This window comes from Maylandia zebra, linkage group LG10 (genome assembly GCF_041146795.1).
Source record: "Maylandia zebra isolate NMK-2024a linkage group LG10, Mzebra_GT3a, whole genome shotgun sequence".
Classification (NCBI taxonomy): Eukaryota; Metazoa; Chordata; class Actinopteri; order Cichliformes; family Cichlidae; genus Maylandia; species Maylandia zebra.
Window position 1 is genome coordinate 23,472,739 of NC_135176.1, and position 21,731 is coordinate 23,494,469.

The 21,731-nt window shown below is 40.6% G+C and overlaps 1 long non-coding RNA gene across 1 annotated transcript in view; it reads left to right on the plus strand.

Annotated features, from left to right (window-relative positions):
- Positions 1–10,721: 10,721 nt before the first annotated feature.
- The window catches only part of LOC143420866 (uncharacterized), a 74,715-nt gene continuing 63,705 nt past the window's right edge, over positions 10,722–21,731 (plus strand). The window contains exon 1 of the long non-coding RNA XR_013100621.1: positions 10,722–11,674. This is a non-coding gene — a long non-coding RNA (uncharacterized LOC143420866). The remainder of the gene's footprint in view (positions 11,675–21,731) is intronic.

Sequence of the window (21,731 nt, forward strand, 5' to 3'; positions counted from 1 at the left end):
GGGTGGGTACATCAGCCATTTATTATAGTCTTTATTATGCAAATAGAAAGTACATAAAAGTTGTTTTTTTACAACTAATAGATGGAAAATCTGTGGCTTGATGTTAAATTCAGGCATGTGTACATGAACCTCTTCAGAGGACGAAATTCAGCATCAGAAGCAGGCAAGATGCAACTCAAAGCACTCCTTTAATAATGGTTTATGAAGTGATGCACAAGGCAACAGGGACCACACAAGGACAGATTAAAATATGTTTCAACAAAGAAATAAAAACTGAGACTATATATCCACACATACAGTGGGGCAAAAAAGTATTTAGTCAGCCACCGATTGTGCAAGTTCCCCCACTTAAAATGATGACAGAGGTCAGTAATTTGCACCAGAGGTACACTTCAACTGTCAGAGACAGAATGTGAAAAAAAAAATCCATGAATCCACATGGTAGGATTTGTAAATAATTTATTCGGAAATTAGGGTGGAAAATAAGTATTTGGTCACCTCAAACAAGGAAAATCTCTGGCTCTCACAGACCTGTAACGTCTTCTGTAAGAAGCTTTTCTGTCCCCCACTCGTTACCTGTATGAATGGCACCTGTTTGAACTCATCATCTGTATAAAAGACACCTGTCCACAGCCTCAAACAGTCAGACTCCAAACCCCGCCATGGCCAAGACCAAAGAGCTTTCGAAGGACACCAGGAAAAGTATTGTAGACCTGCACCAGACTGGGAAGAGTGAATCTACAATAGGCAAGCAGCTTGGTGTGAAAAAATCAACTGTGGGAGCAATCATTAGAAAATGGAAGACATACAAGACCACTGATAATCTCCCTCGATCTGGGGCTCCACGCAAGATCTCATCCCGTGGGGTCAAAATGATCATGAGAACGGTGAGCAAAGATCCCAGAACCACACGGGGGGACCTGGTGAATGACCTGCAGAGAGCTGGGACCAAAGTAACAAAGGTCACCATCAGTAACACACTACAACGGCAGGGAATCAAATCCCGCAGTGCCAGACGTGTTCCGCTGCTGAAGCCAGTGCATGTCCAGGCCCGTCTGAAGTTTGCCAGAGAGCACATGGATGATACAGCAGAGGATTGGGAGAATGTCATGTGGTCAGATGAAACCAAAGTAGAACTTTTTGGTATAAACTCAACTCGTCGTGTTTGGAGGAAGAAGAATACTGAGTTGCATCCCAAGAACACCATACCTACTGTGAAGCATGGGGGTGGAAACATCATGCTATGGGGCTGTTTTTCTGCCAAGGGGACAGGACGACTGATCCGTGTTAAGGACAGAATGAATGGGGCCATGTATCGTGAGATTTTGAGCCAAAACCTCCTTCCATCAGTGAGAACTTTGAAGATGAAAAGAGGCTGGGTCTTCCAACATGACAATGATCCAAAACACACCGCCCGGGCAACAAAGGAGTGGCTCCGTAAGAAGCATTTGAAAGTCCTGGAGTGGCCTAGCCAGTCTCCAGACCTCAACCCCATAGAAAATCTGTGGCGGGAGTTGAAAGTCCGTGTTGCTCGGCGACAGCCCCAAAACATCACTGCTCTCGAGAAGATCTGCATGGAGGAATGGGCCAAAATACCAGCTACTGTGTGTGCAAACCTGGTAAAGACCTATAGTAAACGTTTGACCTCTGTTATTGCCAACAAAAGGTTATGTTACAAAGTATTGAGTTGTATTTTTGTTATTGACCAAATACTTATTTTCCACCCTGATTTACGAATAAATTCTTTACAAATCCTACCATGTGGATTCATGGATTTTTTTTTCACATTCTGTCTCTCACAGTTGAAGTGTACCTCTGGTGCAAATTACTGACCTCTGTCATCATTTTAGGTGGGGGAACTTGCACAATCGGTGGCTGACTAAATACTTTTTTGCCCCACTGTAGATGCACAGAGGGCAATGAAAGAGAGGAAAACAGGTGGGGAACAAAGAACAGGCGAGTCTAATTAAGCGAATCCTTTCAAAGAAAGTAAAACAAAACACAGATGACAGGGAACTCCAAAATAAAACAGGAAGTAACGTAGCTGGAAAACATCTCACAGAGAAAGTGACATCAGTGCTAAATTAATGACCTGACTTTAAATCATTCGTTAACCTTTAAAGCAATTTGAACAACTTTCTGTGCTTGTTAGCATAAAATGTAAAATATAAATACATCTAAGAATCCAAATTTAATGAACTGTTGATATTAACCGATTAAATGAAAACAGGAAAAATGCAACGAAGGAATAAATCTGTCATCGTTATTCAACTAATTCATTTGCGCCGGTCTTATTACAGATGAAAGTGAGAGTCATTAGGCCTCAAACTGCTGTCCTTCACTATCACAGTAATTTTTCCTTTTTCCTCCTCACAGACAGGTGTGAAACTGACAGGACGCAGCTGAAATGAAATAATGAATCACGCTGACAACACATTAGGTTAACATAAGCATAGCAACGAGTGTCACACCAAACCAGCGTCCTTCTAGCGTCTCGGATAAAGACTCTGACTGAACATAATGACAGTGAAAGCCAGCGAGTGAGCAAGAGAGAAAGAAATCTTCACTTTTTCAGTCACGTCAGCTCATTTTCACCAAACTTTGGAACCCCCCCAAAAGCAAACAAAAAAAAGCCCAGAAGCTTCCATGAGGAAGAACACAGAGTGCTTTGATAATATTATTGTGACACCAGATGTTAGTCAGTATAATCCATGTTTGTTTTGTACCGTAGGCTATTTGATATTAAAAAATGTCAGTAAACATTCTCCCATTTGGGGGACTGTAAAGAATGACTCTTAGTATCAGTTGTGGCAAGATTCAGCTTTGATACTCACATTGCATTGTCTCTGTAGCTTTGCAGTCATCCAGGTCATGGTAGTCTTAACAGCTTGAAAAAGGAAGTCACCTGGACGTCTTTAAGTTTGCAAAGACATTTCACCTCTCATCCAAGAGGCTTCTTTCGTTATAAAAACAAAGGGTGGAGATTCTCAGGTACTGAGCCCAATGTTTGGGTTTTTCTCTTTGGAAGTTGTTGTTGACTGAGACAAGGTTTGAGTGGGGGTCCAAGCACCTGGAAAAGGATCTCAAGGCCTCATTGTAGGTGGATGGCGGCATCATAAGTCAGCTCTTCAGTGTTGTGCCCTGTGTTTGTGGAGTGGCTGTTTGATTTCTCCAATGCAGAGGTCCGAGCACTCCTCGCTCATCTTCAAAGAATACAATGTGTTGCTTTGCTTGCGTTTGGGAGTTTTGTCCTTGGGATGAACCAGTTTTTGTCTGTGGGTGTGACTGGGTCTGAAGTGCACGGGAATGTCGTGCTTGAAGAAAAGTCTCCTGAGTTTCCCTGACAAACCTGCTACATACAGGATGACATTGTTGTTCTGTTTATCATTCTGTTTCTCCCTAGTTGGTGTCTGACCTTCTTTCCTGATTTGATGAAGGCCCCACTGGGATAACCACATATTTTAAGAGCAGTCTTTACATTCCTTTTCCTTCCTTCTGCCTTACAGGGAATGTTTTCTGTCCGGTGTTGGAGGGTCCAAGTTTGTGTTTCAGAGGGTGGTGGGAGTCATAGAGTAGGTACTGGTCTGTGTGTGTGGGCTTCCAGGAAACTCACATTCTTCTCAGTGAGCGCTGCACAGTCCACAGTGGTAACCTGTAGTCCTTGGTATCCTCCCTGATGAACTTTATGTTTGGAGCCACTGAGTTCATATGATCAGTGAAGGCTTCTACTTATTGGGTTTTGATTTTGACCTCGGAGTAATCCATATATCTGTACCACTAGGTGACTAGGTGCTAGGGGTGGGGGAAAAAATCGATACTGTGTAGTATCGTGATATTTTGTTTGCTAATAATGTATCGATACAGGGACAGCAGAAATCGATATTTTGTTACAAAAAAAGTTTTTGTGCTCAGAGCATGTTGATCCTTTTTCTGAGCAAGAATCCTGACATTCCTTCACTGTCCAAATGTGTTTAACTTTTTTTTGGCAGCAATAAACATGACAGTTTACTTATTTTAATTTAAGACATGTTTTATTTTAATTAAGTTTAAAACTTTTTTATTTAATGTAAAATTATATTTTGTTTTAATTTACTTTCAAATTCTTCAGTTGCTGAATGGGCTGCATAGTTTTCATAAATTGCATAGTTCAGAATAGCTATAATTGTACCAGATGGTTGCATTCAGTTAAGTTGGACTAGACTGTAGTCGACAGACGGATTGGGGCTGCAGCTGCAGTAATGCAGACGCTGCACCGGTCCGTCGTGGTGAAGAGGGAGCTGAGTGTAAAAGCGAAGCTCTCAATTTACCGGTCGATCTACGTCCCTACCCTCACCTATGGCCACGAGCTGTGGGTAGTGACCGAAAGAACGAGATCGCGGATACAAGTGGCAGAAATGAGCTTCCTCCGAAGGGTGGCTGGCCTCTCCCTTAGAGATAGGGTGAGAAGTTCGGCCATCCGGGAGGGGCTCAGAGTAGAGCAGCTGCTGCTCCACATCGAAAGGAGCCAGCTGAGGTGGTTCGGGCATCTGACAAGGATGCCCCCTGGGCGCCTCCTGGGTGAGGTGTTCCAGGCATGTCCCACCAGGAGGAGGCCCCGGGGCAGACCCAGGACACGCTGGAGAGATTATATCTCTCGGCTGGCCTGGGAACGCCTTGGTATTCCCCCGGATAAGCTGGAGGAGGTGGCTGGGGAGAGGGAGGTCTGGGCCTCTTTGCTTAGGCTGCTGCCCCTGCGACCCGGCCTCGGATAAAGCGGATGAAGATGGATGGATGGATAGACTGTAATACAAACCGTTCAGTCTGTCAACAATAAAACTGACTGAAATGAGAGAAAGACTGAGTGCGAGACTTTGATATTAGATAAAATGAATATTGATAAAGTTTACCTTTATGTACAGAATCTGAATATCGCAAAATATTTTAAAAAATTGCAATAATATCGTATCGTGCGTTAAGTATTGTGATAATATCGTATCGTGGGATGTATGGTGATTCCCACCTCTACTAGGTGCTATCTCTTTGAAGGAGCCCAGAGCTCTACGTTCCAGTTCCTCCATGTAAAAGTAAGGTATAATGGGTCACATTGGGTAGCCCATAATTCATTTGTACTTTTGTCTGTAGAAAACCGTTCTGCATTTGAAATATGTGGTGTTGAAGTAGAAGTATAGCAGGGTGCAAGTATGTTCAGTGGTAAAACTCGCTGTAGTCATTTTCTGAGAGCCTCCACTGCTTCGATTATAGGTACCGGTACACAGGTGAAAAGTTACGCTGTCCTTTGATGTCATCTAAGTTTGCAGATCTTGTTGGTTCACTTTGTTTTTGATGTGATGCAATGTGTTCCCACAAGTGGGTCTAAGATAGTGGTGAGGTGTTTGACAATGTTGTAAGTGGCTGAGGTTATGCTGCTAACAATGGGTCTTAGTGGGACTTCATAAGTGTATATTTACAGGGTGTAGTTTCCCCAGGGTGAAAGTAGTTTAGTGTTTCTGCCATGCTATGATGATGTATAGTGGCCACGTAAATACCGCGGTTCTGCTTGCTTTCCAGTGTTGTGCTGTACTTATTTGCATGCAGGGACTGACAGGTCAGTCTGATGATAATATTTAAGCTGCCTTTTGGCGTAACCATGCACTTTAAAAAAAATAGTTCATCATTATAACCAAAAGCAGTCTATTTCCTCCCCTGCAGTCTCTCTGTCTCATTTAGCTCTCTTTTCAGATATGGCTCCATCCTTTCATTAAAGCATATGGCCAGTTTAACGTAAGCTTTAATAATACATGGAGGTAAAACCTGTGATATGCTGCTTGCTCTAAAAGCTCCCAAGCTTTCATTTCAGATTAGAACTTCTTTCACAATTTCTGTTTCTTTCAAGTTTGGAAAGTCATTTGTTGAAAATTTAAAGGGGTATGGGAGATGCTGGCATCTGCAATTACAAAAAAGATCCCAACATTAGGACTTTGTTACACGGCGATCTTAGATTCATTTATTTGATACCAGCCTCTAAACTACTTCTTTGTCTCTTTCCCCCCTCTTTCCCTTTAAGGCTGAATAAATGTATGATATAAGTGTGACTTCGGATTGATGGATCCTGAAAGTGCCCGAAGGCAGCTATTTCAACTTACAAGTCTTTCTGTGTTCTGCACCCAGCTTTCCTATCATTTGGAAGAAGACACCATCTCACATACACAAGCGCATACATGCATAATGACGCTGGGAGACTTCAACCTTGTTTTGTTTTGGGGTTTTTTTCCATTGGTTTTCACCACCACTCTGCTTTTGCTGGACCTCCTAGAGATACACAATGACTGCAGTGTGGGTGGGTGTGTGTATCTAACCTAATTTGCCTCAAACGCACTCCCCTCACTGGGAAAGAATTATGTTTTCAGCTGAACCAGGCCTGTGTTGTTAAGATGCAGAGCTCCCCTCTGCTATCCCTTAGTATTGTGAGGAGGGTATAATATGTTGTACCTCATTAGCAGGCAGACTGTGAGATGGTCAGTATGCTGCTTATATCTTAACCACCTGTGTTTATTTTAAGGTAAGATGTGCTTTATTTATCTCCATGCTGCAAAATTTCTTAACGCTCTTTATGTCCGTGTAAGCATCTGTTTGTAAAACCTCTTCATATATAATCTCAGTTAGTTATCAGGCTGTATTAGTTAGTATGCAGTAGCAGTGGATCCTGATTACAGTGGTGATTGATGTAGCCCTGTACATGATCTTAGAGCTGTCTGCCACAATGGATCAGCCGTTGCTTACATGCTATTTCCTCATCATCTACCACATCCTCTTTCTCCTCTTCTTCCACGTCTTTTCTTCTTCCTCCCACTCCTTGTTTGTTGACTCTTTTCTGTCTGATTCCATAATCTTTGCTCGGAGGAAATGCAAAAACCTTAATGTGATTCATGAGGCAGTGCTTGAGCTCTTGAGTGCTTCTGTGATGGCTCAGGTGGTAGCAGTGAAAACAGTTATGACCTTGCTGAGTGATTAAAAGCCTCTCTTTTACTTCTGAATTCAGTCTATCAAGAAAAATTAATTTACTTGAACTGATTAAAAAAAACCTTATCAAGCAGAAAACTTTGCTTCTCCCTGTCAAATAAATCTGAGGTTTAGACTGTGGCTTTGATAAAAGCCATTTGGAAGATAACTTTGGGAAGCTGGAGCTTTACATGTTTGTATATTTGACTTTTGAATGTGTAATGTAAGTAATGCCTTATTATTATTATTATTATTATTATTATTATTATTATTATTATTACTCCAGTTCTCCTTTTGGACATTCAAAGCTCTTCTTTGGATGTTAGGTGCCTTTTGTTCTGTTCTCTGTTAACAATGCTTCCAGATGGTATTACATGTTGGATCAAAACCAAACTGTGCTTTTTTGCATTCACAAAAGCACCCCCAAATCATTACAGACCCTCCACCATGTTTTACAGATGACAGATGACTGTAGACACTGTTGTATCTCCCTCCTGACCTCCTCTGTACATATTGAAGAATCAGACAGTTCAAATTTGGATTCATCTCTCCATGATACCTGTTGCCATTGATTTTCAGTCCTGTTCCTGTTCATTCTTTTCTCCTTGTTTCCCTTCCTTAAGATTTGCTTTTTGACAGCTGTCCTTCCACTGAGATCATTTCTGATGAGGCTTCAGTTAACAGATAGCTCTCAGTCGTTCCCCCTCTTTCTTAAGGATATGACTTTCAGATACTGTTCACCTGCTGTAGATAGTTTATTTTAAGGGTTGACATGTCTTCTTGAATGTTTTAAGGATAAACCGCACACCATGCCAAGACATGCCAAGTTTGAAGCTGATAGTTCTTCGGGAATCACTTCTTAGGTACAAAAATCCTATTTTATGCCTGTCAAAGTGTGTTTTATTTTCTAAGAATCATGTTTTATAGATTCAGCTAAAGAAATGGGTTTAGTTTCTGTGTTAGGCTGCTAGTAACAAAGTGCCTAAAAATAGAACTGGTTTAAAACCAGTTCCTTGATAAGTTGTCTTTTATGTGTGAAGACAAGATTAGTTCAGAGTCACAGGTCAGTTTTAAGTAAATTAAACAAAAAAATCAAAATTCCAGGTACAAGGACCAGACTGAAAATTGATGAAAAGACCTTCAGAAAGCCTGAAAAACTGCTGCTCAAGCCCACTTTAAAACAAGTGTGCCTCATTGTAAGTGTGATTTAAAGAAATGGCTCAAGAGTTTTCTACAGCATTATAGACAAGACATAAAACCAAACACTGAATACTACAGACTAACATATAATTCCACATTTCTAAAGAAAGGTGGTACACAGAGGTATTTATTAACACCGATCTCATCCCAAAGTTAAAAAAAGGAAAAAGATGGTCAAAAAAGAGACAAACCACATTCTCAAAATATTACAGCATTTTATGGTAGAAGAAGTAAACTCTCTAAACTTGCTTGATGCAGTCCAGCTCGCTGTCAGCTACTTGAAACATTTGACACTGTATATAAAAGGCAAAGGAGACCCTGAACTGTTGAGCAAATGAAATGATATATCAAAGAATAAGAAACATTTCACTTTTAGAAAGATTTGAAGGTTATGCAACACAGTGGTAAACGGGCCCTGCTTCAAGTTTTACAAACATGTTGCCAGCATTCAATTCAAAATGTGAAAACATTTAAAAAACAAAACAAGAAATCTCTATTTTGCTATTATCGTGGGATTGGGATCGAATGAATTACTAGCATTAACCAACACATGCATTCTGTTTCACTTCTAATTTTGTTTCTTTTAATAAATGGGTTGTAGTAATGTTTGTGAATTGACCATGATTACTGTCAATAACATCCATCAATTCAATACCACAGTGATTCACTCATTAAGAACTTTTAATAGTTCTACGGCATAAGAAAGAAGAATCTAGTGGACATCTTGTGACCTGTGCCATTCATTGTGATGCCAAAACACACTGTCACATTCTTTATTTACCTGGTAGCGGTGCTATTGCCATGAAAGTACCTTTATCTACATGTTAAATTTACTGTGAGAGAGGCTTGAAAACTAATCATCTCAGTTCACTCTTACACAGATGCAGTCCTGATGCTAAAGAGCTGTTCAGCATGGTACCAGCACAGACTGTGATCAGGACCTGCCATGAATACATGATGGTAGGGCAAAAACGCGGGGGATTGGGTGATCTATCAAAGACTTGATGCTCTTCCAAAAAGGAGTCAGTAACGGCACCTCTGATAGGTGTTTCTTCTTTCACCCTTCCTAAGTGTGCGCATGTTTTTATGTGAGACCTTAAAAGGGCAAGTGGAGGTGACTGATTACCTCGGCTTGCTCTGTTTAATCGAATGCAGACTATGTGCCTGTGGCTAGGACAGTTCTGTGCTGGCACACACAGCCCATCAGTGGCTTGTGTATAGCATTCAGCTATTTGGAGTAATTGCAGTGAAAATATTTTTTTCCCTTCTTTCAGAGATACAAAAGCCGTTGATCCGCCTAAGGGTGCAAACAATCTTCTGCAATCTGACTTCTGATTGGTAATCTAGCTCCTTCTCCTGGTGTCCCCCCGACCCACCCAACCTAACACCCCCCTTTTGCAATTCTTTCAGGATCCTCATTTCTCTTTCGTGCCAGTGGCTGTCCTTATATTCTTCTCCCTCTGTCTTCTAAGAGTGTGAAGGAAATATTTTTGGAACAGGTGTAAGATCATTTACACCTCTGCAGTGGAGAGGAAGAAGCAGCAAAGGCAGCATACACAAGGTTATTAGAAAGAAGCAGAGTTTTTGCTAGTTGGCAAAAATATGTGAGTGGTTGAGGTATAATTTTTAGCTCTGTTAGGAGCTAAGGAGTTATTAAAAGGAACGAGTGTTCTGATACAAAAGCTTTGACTAAACCACATTCCTGGCTTGTCAGCAAAATAAATTATAAAAATAATAAATGCATCAGCACTGAAATATTAATCACAGGATATTCATTAGGTTTTCCAGACAGAAGACATTTGGGTCGTGCTAGGTGTAAATAATAAAATGAATGGCCGTGAATGCTGGGGCACTGTCACAATGTCGAGCCTCACTGGAACATTTGAAGAGAACAGAGCCCTTCATTAATGATACTAGTACTGCGATTACTCCGTGACAAGTCAAAACCATCTTTTCTTGGCCTGCGAAAGATCAGCTTAACAAATTAATTCTCAACAGGTGGCTCACACACACATTGCAGCCTTCTCACTAGGCCGATTATTTTTAGATTTTAGTTTGATGTTTTTTTTTTTTTTAATTTTACAAGAAAAGGGGATCCTGCCTAGTGCTAGTGAGATGGAAGCTAATGAACTGCCCAGTGCTCTGATCCTGGATTCAATAGCTACTCATGTGGCAATTTTGCAAAATTCATTGTTAATATCAGGGACGGCTGGTATGAATGGGCGGACGAGCTAAGCTCTCCCTATCCTTTTTAATAAAAAATAAATATATATGTATATTTGTATATATATCTAAAATCATCTTAGAACAGATTGCTTAAACGCTGGTGTAACAAAGTGCAGCAAAACACCAAGTCGTCCAAAGAAAAAAAAAAAAGACAAACACAGGATTTAGCTACATGAGCTAAATTTTTACAGCCCATGCTCCGCAGCATCATCTACCATTCATCTTCATAGAGCAGTGAGTGACAGGTGTCAGTCAGGTCACGCCCCTTTGATTTGGTGACCGTTTGGGCTAGTTCAGCCCAGAGGCGGGAACTTTGGCGAAGGAGTCTTCTGTGAGAGTCTCGAAGGCGAAATCAATATGGCGGCACCGGTGAGCATTAGCAAGAACGAAGTGGATTATTTATGTAGTCGTCCATTTCCTTCTGTCTTTGGAGGAAAAAGTGTAAGTGAAGAGAATGAGACCACATCATCCAAACGATGTTCAAATAACACAAAGGGACAAAACGACAGAATTATAAATTTTGTGTTACGTGGTTTCAACGAAAGGACTGGCTAATTGCATGTTTAGTAGGAATTCACATTACTGTTTCCCTGGCCTGCTTTTTGGAGGACACACAACTTGGACTCAAAAAGGAATTGTGGATTTGAAGCATTTATCTGACTAAGTCACACTGGAAATTGTGTAAAGCTATCAGTGTTTGCTAAAGTTAACATTGCCTGTATGAAGGACACCGCATTGCTATACAGAGACACAATGAGCTAGTAAAAAAACAAACAAAAACGGAAAACAGGCATTCACTATCACGGACTGTATTAAATTTTGTGGGGCACATGTGCTAGCCTTACGGGGATCAGACGAATCTCCGACTTCCATTCAGCAAAGTGTGTTTCTGGACGTCCGCTTTGCTGGGGATGCACAATTACTTTTCTTATCTTGTTTTCATGCTTGTTGATATTTTATACAACATTCTTCAAAAACGAACCACGGATCCTTTCAGAACCAGACAGAAGAAGTTTTCCTACTCCATCGGTGAACTGAAGAGGTGACCTTCATAACCAGAGGCATATGCAGCTGAAGCTGCAGCAAGGCCGCGCAGGATGCGGCGGGCTGACAACGTCAGTAGCAGCACAGTGCTATGAAATATTGATGGAGCAGTCAAAGGCACGCTTTGAGAAAGCACAGCACTTGGTGTCATTTGACTTCAATGACAGGGTGATTAACATGTTTGGATCCCAGAAAACTCAACGATGTGATCTTCTCTTCAAATAAGGTAAGCTCACCACCCTCTCCCCTTAAAATAGGTAGCATGCTTCTTTCCCGTTACCTGTTACTCTTCTTTAAAGATCAATATTTTTGTCTGTGGATACCAACTCCTTTTATTGGTGAAGTGTCGTTTGAGTCGGTATGTTGTATAGTAGTGATATTGCAATTGTAGTCTATTGGCAGATTTTACATTTTTAAGTACATCCGTGGCTGCATCAACAGAACTTGAATAGATTTTTCTGGCATTCTGATCATTCAGCTGTCATTCTTCCTTCTTGCATATTTTGTTTTTGTAAAAACAAAAAAAGGCATGTGTTAATGTGTATAAAAACAACTAGTCAAAAGGCGTGTGAGAGTGTGTGTGACTGGCATTCTGAGTATTCCTCTATATGGTTTTGTTAGTGTTGCTTTGACAAGGTCTTGTGGCTGTAATGTGGTATCAAGGATGTGATGCTGCTGCTAGTAGTGTGAACTCTATAATGCATTTGTTAGCCCACCCACCCAATATCACTACTAGCCGCCACTGGTTAATATATTAAATGTATTTTCAGGCCTTAAAGAAGTGGTTTGCTAATTAAAATGCAAACACACTTTAGATTTAATGTAATTTTAATCCTTAGGGATTTTTGCATGCAGATGTTTTTGTATTGGGACACAAACAGTCTGCAGTATATGTCTCAATTCTGTGAGATAACACAGAAACAGTTTAGGGAACATTTTACAGAATAAGATTATTGTAATGCGCCTGCATGTACATGCATGGGTATTTCTTTTGCTGGTTATGAAAACTGCTGTGCGACAGTTGGACTGCTCAATTACCAGAATCCTGTGGGAGGCTGGCTCTGTCTGTACTGCAACAGCAACTGTGTAGTGAAACTCATGCGCACTCTAAAGTACTAAATGACTGGAGTGGACTAGGCTTTAAATTTGAATACATCCACCTTTTTAGGGTCTCAGCTAACAATGGGTGAAATGCATAGTCCACCCAGGACAGGTTGGCAAAAATATGTTTATCCTCTGTTCACCTCCCTGTTTATCTCAGGCTGAGGAAAGTTGTTGTTTAGCAGTGCCCTGCTTAAATTCTTCACTTGGGTCTGTACAGTACAAGCATACTTAGGAACTGACTTTTCTCAAGGGTACTTCAGCATTAATTGCTGTATAGCTTACAAATATTCCCTGACCCTGTTTAGGATCCACCTTCTTTTATCTGACCTTCAGCTCTCTGATCTGAGTGACCTCTTCACTCCCTATTTGGGTCAAGTCTCCTTCACTTGCTCTTGTTATTGTAATATTTTTCATCAAAGTGTTTTTCCTTGCTTGTAAATCTGACATTTGTGAACTGTGGGATCAAAGATAGATCCTCCTACACTTCTACTGTTTGAATTTCCAGGCAGTAACTGACCTTAACCCTCAGGAGTATTAAGGCTGAGCTGTTAAGGGTTTAGCTTTACTTGGAATCACCTACATCAGATTAATAACCCCAGCTGTACTACCTAAAGGATTATATTCTCTGTTGCTCAGCCAATTTATCCATACACCCTGGTAAAATTGCATTTGTTAAACCTTCTGTTTCCCCCCCTTTTTTTTAGTGAATGCTTATCTTCTGTAGAAATATATCTGTTTCGTAAAAGATATAAAAAATAACAGCAACTTTTTTCCACTTTGCCACCTCTCTTGTCTTCTGGTCTTATGTGACATTTCCAACCAATCAATATTTTGTTTGTGTGTGACATTTGTAAGAAGTTCATAATTTTTTATGGCTGTAGATTTAATGGTTTTGATCAGAGTGTACCAGAGAAGGTTGAACCAGTGATCCAGACTGTAGAAATCTCCAGATGACATGTGCTCATTACACACCTCGTATAGATGCGTTTCTGCTCCCTTAAAAAAAATAATCTTTGCAGCCTTTTAAAATGGAGCCATGAAGCAAATACTAGAATGCTCATGGGGCCGTGGAAAGGGAAATTAAACCATGACCTTGAATTGGAAAGGTTGAGGCATTGTCAGGCTTGTAGTGTATTCCACAGAGCTGACAGTCTTGTTATAAATGAATCACAAAGGTAGTTACCAGTACACAAGGTCTGAGATTAGCATGTTTTGTATCAGGAGAGGTCTTTATTAGAAACCTAGATTGAATGTTAGAGTGGAACGGAGGTTAGAAGAGGGTACAGTCTGATGAAGTTGTAACATTTCTCTTATTTTAGTCACTTTTGTCACTGTTTTCTGTTTTTTTGTTTTTTTTTAAAAACATTGTGCTATAAAAAAGAAAGGCACTTGCTATAAACGTAGTGAATCTATCCATGTAACAATATTTACTTGTATATCAGTCAGTTTCAGCTCTGGTTACAAACATACATACATCACTGATTTATCCACTTCTAAAATATTCTAGAAAACAAGAAATTAAACAATTAAAGAAAAATATGATGTAGGAAACAGAAATGATCTGAAACAAGTATGCACAGGGTGAATAAAACATTTGTAACGTAGCACACAGATGTAACAAAAACAGCTTGATTTTCCACATATATGCATACATTTGGTGGTGCAGTACATGCATGAGACAGGGGTGAGGGGTACAGTTAGAGTGACAGGTGGCTTCAAAGTGGTGGTGGGACTCCATCTTTTAGTTTGCAATGGCGATGAATGAGTTGACAAATGAGGCAACCAGATATCACGGCAAAGCGTGTAATAGACACGTTGGTCCACCGTGTCCATTTCACGCTTTGCCTCTCCAAATTGTGAAATCTAAACACAGGCAGAAGTTGAGGTAAGTTGCAATAACAGCAGAGGGAGATTTTTTTTATTTCAAGCGAACACTAAAATGTAGGGGTGCAACGATACACAAAATTCACGGTTCGGTTCGGTTCGATACTTTGGTGTCACAGTTCGATATTTTTTCGATACAAAAAAAATGTTCATGACTTTTTAATTTGTCATTTATTAAAATTATAAATATATATTTTAACTCAAAAGTACAGTTTTTAAATTTAACCCTAACCCTTGTGCGTGTTTTTATTTTGACAGCGAATGCGCACCTGCGGATCACTTATGTGCAGCCCTGGTTATTTAGCTCGTCATATTGCAGCCACAGAAATTCTTTTGTCCATGAAACCATAAAGCTGCACTTTCTTTTTGCCTTATAGTCTGATTTGTCATAACTTCTCCGTTTTGTGGTAAGCTTTTCTTTGGCTGTCACTTCTTCACCCTGACCTGTCTTATTTGGCTCAGCAGAACTAAAATATATATCTGTCTGTGAAGGTTCTCAGTCATCCAGGTCATCGTAGTCAAATATATATCCTGCTGCTTTTACACACGCACTCACATAAGCTCAGCGATTCTCTGCGCGATCAACCTCTCACATGTTTAAGCTGCGGGAGATTTCACTTGTCATGTTTGCATAGTAAGCTAACGATTAATAAGACGATGTCAGAGGAATTGGTGCACAAATTATCATCACTCACAGATCAGTGCTGTCGCTCTCTATACACAGTTCGCGCGATTGCAAAGTGAAAGCAAAAAAAACAAGCGCAAATTCAAACGCGATTTCAATATGTCACATATTGACAGTGGCTCACCGATGCCAATGACATAATTACCCAGCTACATTTCTGAAAGAATGCAAAAGCATTGACATATATTTTTCCTTCCTACAATAGCCCGACGGGCAGGGCAGAGATAGATTTTGGTAGCCCGACTGAAAAAAATCGCTAGCCCCAGGACGTCGGGCTAGCTATATTGCGAGCCCTGTATCTGATTGAGGAATCACTCATCTTTGGAAAAGAGAGTTTATTACAGAGAAATGTCTCTTTCCAAAATAAAAGCTATACTATCCGCTTCTTCTGGGCTATATTCTCAGCAGCATATTAAACATATAAGGAGAATCATGTGCTAACAGCTGTCTAAATGACTTGGCTAAAGTTAGTAGCATGCTTGCTTGTTTTTTTTCTGCTTCCACTTGTCTTTGCACTAGGATGATGTCGGCGTAAATGTGCAGTCATATTCGTTGTGTTCCCACTAGTGCTTTCAGGTTAATCTCGTTGAAATGACCTTAAAGCCACAACACGGAAAATCTCCGTTAACGAGCTACCGCCGATCGCCCCGTGCATGGGGCTAGACGGCCAACACGGTAACGAGCTAACTGCGCTAACACACTAGGTCCCACCCATGTACAGTGGGGCAAAAAAGTATTTAGTCAGCCACCGATTGTGCAAGTTCCCCCACCTAAAATGATGACAGAGGTCAGTAATTTGCACCAGAGGTACACTTCAACTGTGAGAGACAGAATGTGAAAAAAAAATCCACGAATCCACATGGTAGGATTTGTAAAGAATTTATTCGTAAATCAGGGTGGAAAATAAGTATTTGGTCAATAACAAAAATACAACTCAATACTTTGTAACATAACCTTTGTTGGCAATAACAGAGGTCAAACGTTTACTATAGGTCTTTACCAGGTTTGCACACACAGTAGCTGGTATTTTGGCCCATTCCTCCATGCAGATCTTCTCGAGAGCAGTGATGTTTTGGGGCTGTCGCCGAGCAACACGGACTTTCAACTCCCGCCACAGATTTTCTATGGGGTTGAGGTCTGGAGACTGGCTAGGCCACTCCAGGACTTTCAAATGCTTCTTACGGAGCCACTCCTTTGTTGCCCGGGCGGTGTGTTTTGGATCATTGTCATGTTGGAAGACCCAGCCTCGTTTCATCTTCAAAGTTCTCACTGATGGAAGGAGGTTTTGGCTCAAAATCTCACGATACATGGCCCCATTCATTCTGTCCTTAACACGGATCAGTCGTCCTGTCCCCTTGGCAGAAAAACAGCCCCATAGCATGATGTTTCCACCCCCATGCTTCACAGTAGGTATGGTGTTCTTGGGATGCAACTCAGTATTCTTCTTCCTCCAAACACGACGAGTTGAGTTTATACCAAAAAGTTCTACTTTGGTTTCATCTGACCACATGACATTCTCCCAATCCTCTGCTGTATCATCCATGTGCTCTCTGGCAAACTTCAGACGGGCCTGGACATGCACTGGCTTCAGCAGCGGAACACGTCTGGCACTGCGGGATTTGATTCCCTGCCGTTGTAGTGTGTTACTGATGGTGACCTTTGTTACTTTGGTCCCAGCTCTCTGCAGGTCATTCACCAGGTCCCCCCGTGTGGTTCTGGGATCTTTGCTCACCGTTCTCATGATCATTTTGACCCCACGGGATGAGATTTTGCTTGGAGCCCCAGATCGAGGGAGATTATCAGTGGTCTTGTATGTCTTCCATTTTCTGATGATTGCTCCCACAGTTGATTTTTTTCACACCAAGCTGCTTGCCTATTATAGATTCACTCTTCCCAGTCTGGTGCAGGTCTACAATACTTTTCCTGGTGTCCTTCGAGAGCTCTTTGGTCTTGGCCATGGCGGGGTTTGGAGTCTGACTGTTTGAGGCTGTGGACAGGTGTCTTTTATACAGATGATGGGTTCAAACAGGTGCCATTCATACAGGTAACGAGTGGGGGACAGAAAAGCTTCTTACAGAAGACGTTACAGGTCTGTGAGAGCCAGAGATTTTCCTTGTTTGAGGTGACCAAATACTTATTTTCCACCCTAATTTACGAATAAATTCTTTACAAATCCTACCATGTGGATTCATGGATTTTTTTTTCACATTCTGTCTCTCACAGTTGAAGTGTACCTCTGGTGCAAATTACTGACCTCTGTCATCATTTTAAGTGGGGGAACTTGCACAATCGGTGGCTGACTAAATACTTTTTTGCCCCACTGTAATTGAGCATTGCATGGCACATCCAAAATACTGTTTTACTTTAGTCCATGACTCGCTTACCTTCAGGGTCATACGTCACATGAAAACCAAAATAATTCCAAACGCCAGATCTGAATGAGGGTGGGGGAGGTCCATGTTGCAAGGAGAGCTTAACTTCTGTCTCGCTAGCTTGCCCTGCGCTCTTCCTTCTGATGATGCTGTCTGTGTTGAGCGCTCAGTGAATCTGCATTCGACTACTCCGCCTAGGCTGCACTGTCGAGCCTAGGCGGAGTAGTCGAACGCAGATTCACTGAGTGCTCCACACAGACAGCATCGTCAGAAGGAAAGTTGATAAAATAAATTACAAATTTTGTATTGTTCGATACATATGCGTACCGAACCGAAAGCACTGTATCGAACGGTTCAATATCGATACGAATATCGTTGCACCCCTACTAAAATGATCACAGGAAAGTGTTTAAACAGACATTATTAACACATTTACAAGTATATACACATTAGCAACCTAGCTTAATTGTTTACGGTGATTAAAGACCCTGGATTGTACTTCGTCTTTTGCTCACTACTGACTTCATGGCTTTAAATATATTATTTCCCCCCTGCTGGTAAAGCAATTTTTCCATGCATTAATGCAACTTTTCCACGCGTGTCCCTTTCATGTTTTGAGCATGGCATAAATGCAGGGAGTACAAGTACTCAGGTCTACCATCCAAAGCAATGGACAGAAGGATAGCAGCAAAAAATAAAAGCAAGTGAGCAGACTGGACATGATTAGAAATGAGTACATCAGAGGGAAAACTCAGCTTGAGCTGTTTGGCAAACAAGAGTCAAGGCTGAGAAGCTTTGGAGCAGTCCTGAATACACTGGGCAAAGGATGTCAGAAGGAGAAAAAGAGTAAGACCTCATAGGAGGTTCATGGATGTAGTGGGTAATGACATATAGAGGTTTGGTGTGACAGAAGAGGATACAGGGATAGGGTGAGGCAGATATTCAGCATTAATTTCTGCTCTATATAAATAGAAGGAAGGCTATGCAAATATTGATCCAAACTGTGCTCAAGGTCTGGGGTCTGGTTTGTTTTTCTTAGTGGATTGTACTTCTTATTAATTTGTACCATACAGCCAACCAATAACAGGAAAACATATCTTTCTACAGTTCACACATTACAGTAACCTGTCAATTGTGATGGCTGATGAGCATTTTTTTCTGCAGTAATAAACTTGAAGCTGAAGTTTTGCATTAAATAGTTAATCTGCAGCAGTGATTTTAAAGTTAAGGAACATAAAAGCAGAGACGGAGCACAGTTTTAAAAGTTGCCATGAGCTGTTTTTATATTGAAAAACTCAGTTAATTTATCTGGGGAAAGGAGTACTAAATCCTTATTGTTGTGTTGTTTCAAAGTATGTATTTGCTTCTTATTTTATTAAATACATACAGGAATACAGGAAAGAGGCTAAGCCATCCATCTGCTTGTCTGCCACATACTGTAGTTCTGTATGTCCTGGCATACAGAGTTGCTCGATGTTTGTTTCAGTATGCTTATGTTCAGTTGCTTGGCTTATGTTTTATTTACCTTCATGTAAAGTTAGGGAAGCTTTAACCACAGTTAAAGCAGATTAATGTAATAGTGACTGTCTAAATTAATCCTAACTACAGGAAGTCCTCCATAAATAGCAATAGCACACAGCAAAAGCTTCATCTACATACAGCCTACAATGTACACAAGCAGCTGATACCATTGCCGGCATTTCTATCTGTGCAGACTGTGTGGATAAGATATGGAGTTTCTAGGAAGCTACAAGTCATGTGATGGCATAAGGTATTAGAAAAGGTTATGATGTGCCTACAGCGTAGACGTAAGACAGAAGCATAAATGTACTCTTATTGGAAAAAAAGCATGTTATTAATTAAGTCAGATAAAACAAGATGAAGAGAAACTAGTAGGTGGGTTGCAAAGTGGCTTGCAGGTGCACATCAATTTTGCTAGTAGGATGCTTAGAAGGGTATCAGCTAAGCCATCAGATGATGTCGGCTGACAATGAGATCACCTAACCTGTTAATTATGTTTAATTTCAAATTAGATTTTTACAAACATTTGCAGTACAATATGTTTTTAGTTGCTTTGGTTGACTCATTTAATTGTAAGACTGACATCTGACATGTGACAACTCACCTGTCTCATTTGTTGGATAACAACACACGTGCCATTGTTATTTTCATTTTAATTATGATAGCTTTGTTCTTTCACACAACAAGAAGTGTAAATGTGAACATGAGATGACAGTTTATCAAAATTTGAATTACGTCTTTGATGCCCAACAGCTCAGAAGCGGTTGAACGCACTGTAGAGGTATCCCATGGGAAGAGTTTTTTTTTTTTTTTTGGGCGACAATTCATTTCTGAAGCCATCCCAAGTTTTAATAAAAATAAATGCGCTACCTGTCGCCTTAGCTAATACAATATTCAGCTCTCAGTAGCAAAAAAAAAGAGAGAATCTTAGATGTGTCAGAGTGTAGGAGCTATTTTCCCAGGCTTTATTACTGAAGTTATTCAAAATGCTTTGAATAATTCAAATGAATGTCTTTCTAGACATATTAGAGTAAGTAGTTCACAAATATCTGCCGGCATAATTTGATTGCCAGTTTATTTTCCAGAACCAAGAGAACACACAGCAGGGTTTCATCTTTCCCAGACTTCCCCTAATCAAATTTTAACTGGCAGGTTATGAATTGTGCCAGACAGAATAGACCGCCAGTAAAACTCACTCAGAGGAGGAGGTACTTTGAAACTCAAACACAAGATGCTACAGGAGTGTGTGTTTTTCAAGTACCCACTATTCATTTAAAAAAAAAAAGCTTGCATTATGATGCTCCCCACCTTTATATATATATATATATTTTTTTTTTTGACTGACTCTGATTTGGTGCTACAACGATTAGTAGCTGTATTCTATTCAGGTGGTGAGGTCAGGCTGTGTTGCATCACTGTAGATCTGCCAATTAGGAGAAAATGGGTGAGTTGTTTTTTTTAAATTGAAAAAATAAAACTAAATCTAATAGAGAGGAGGAAAGCTCATCCTTAAAACCATTCGAAAAGAGACGACGAGGATATATTTTTAAGCATGACGCTTAAATAGAAATTGGCAGTAGTTTTATTGCCCCTTCCATGCGGTTGATTTAATTAATTAAAGAGGGCTTGCTCTCTCCTTTGTCAATTTTTTTTCCCTTTAGGAAACCAAAGTTGTAACTTCTGAGAAAAATTCTTCGCACAATTATGCACATGTAGTACCACACCATCACCACTGTAGCGCAGTTCACAATCCCCTGCAACAGCTCCACACTCTGCACCACCTGCATTATTGAAATACGCCTGTCACTACCAAAGTGGGTCCGGCGAGATCAAACGACGGAAACAGCGGGAGGCCTCGTCTAGTTTGCAGTGGGCCAGTGCAGATGACTTTTTGGCAGCATTTGAGAAAAAGTTCTTCTTCTTCCGTTTAAAGGAACAGATATTGCTAAACAGAGGATGGGAACTGTTGCATTGTGGCACAATTGCTTACTTTACCACAAATGCTACATAGCATACAACTGTTGTATACAGCTGTGTGCACAAAAAATGTGTGCTTATGTATGCATTCAAAAAAAAATAGCAGAGGAGCACAGTTACGCTGATCATCACCAGCAGAAATGGAAGAAAGACACTTGGGAGAGGAGTTAAAAATCCACAAACGTAATCCGTAGACACAAAGTTTTAAGTACACACGGATGTTTGTTTCCGTCTTCTATATAACGAGGAAGCAGAATGTGAGAGACCCGGTCTCTTTCCCACCACCTCGTGGTGCCAAGACTGTCACTTTGTTTTCGGCTTGGCAGGTGAGCACAGCTGTTCGACTGGCAAACTGCTGTCATCACACAGAGAATGGGAGGTGAGAGCGAGAGATGGGGAGTTCAGGAAGACAAGACAGCAGGAAAACGAGGGTCTAACTGTAAGAAAGAGAGAGTAATGGGGGGGGGAGAGGTTAACTAGGAGAGGCTTGAAAAACATAACAAAGAAGATAGACATGGTGGAAAAAGATTAATAACAGTAATAATGTAACTTTTTTTGAAAGATCTATTTTTTCCCAAGGAAAAGTATATTTACATGTTCTGTTACATCAGAGGTTTGTGTGAGAATTTAGCTCACTAACAATGAGAATAAAGGACAGCTTGTGTGAAAAAGTGATGGAGAATGACAGAGGTCTTCAACCTTATTGTGATTCTGTGTTTTTCTTTAATCCTTTGTCATCT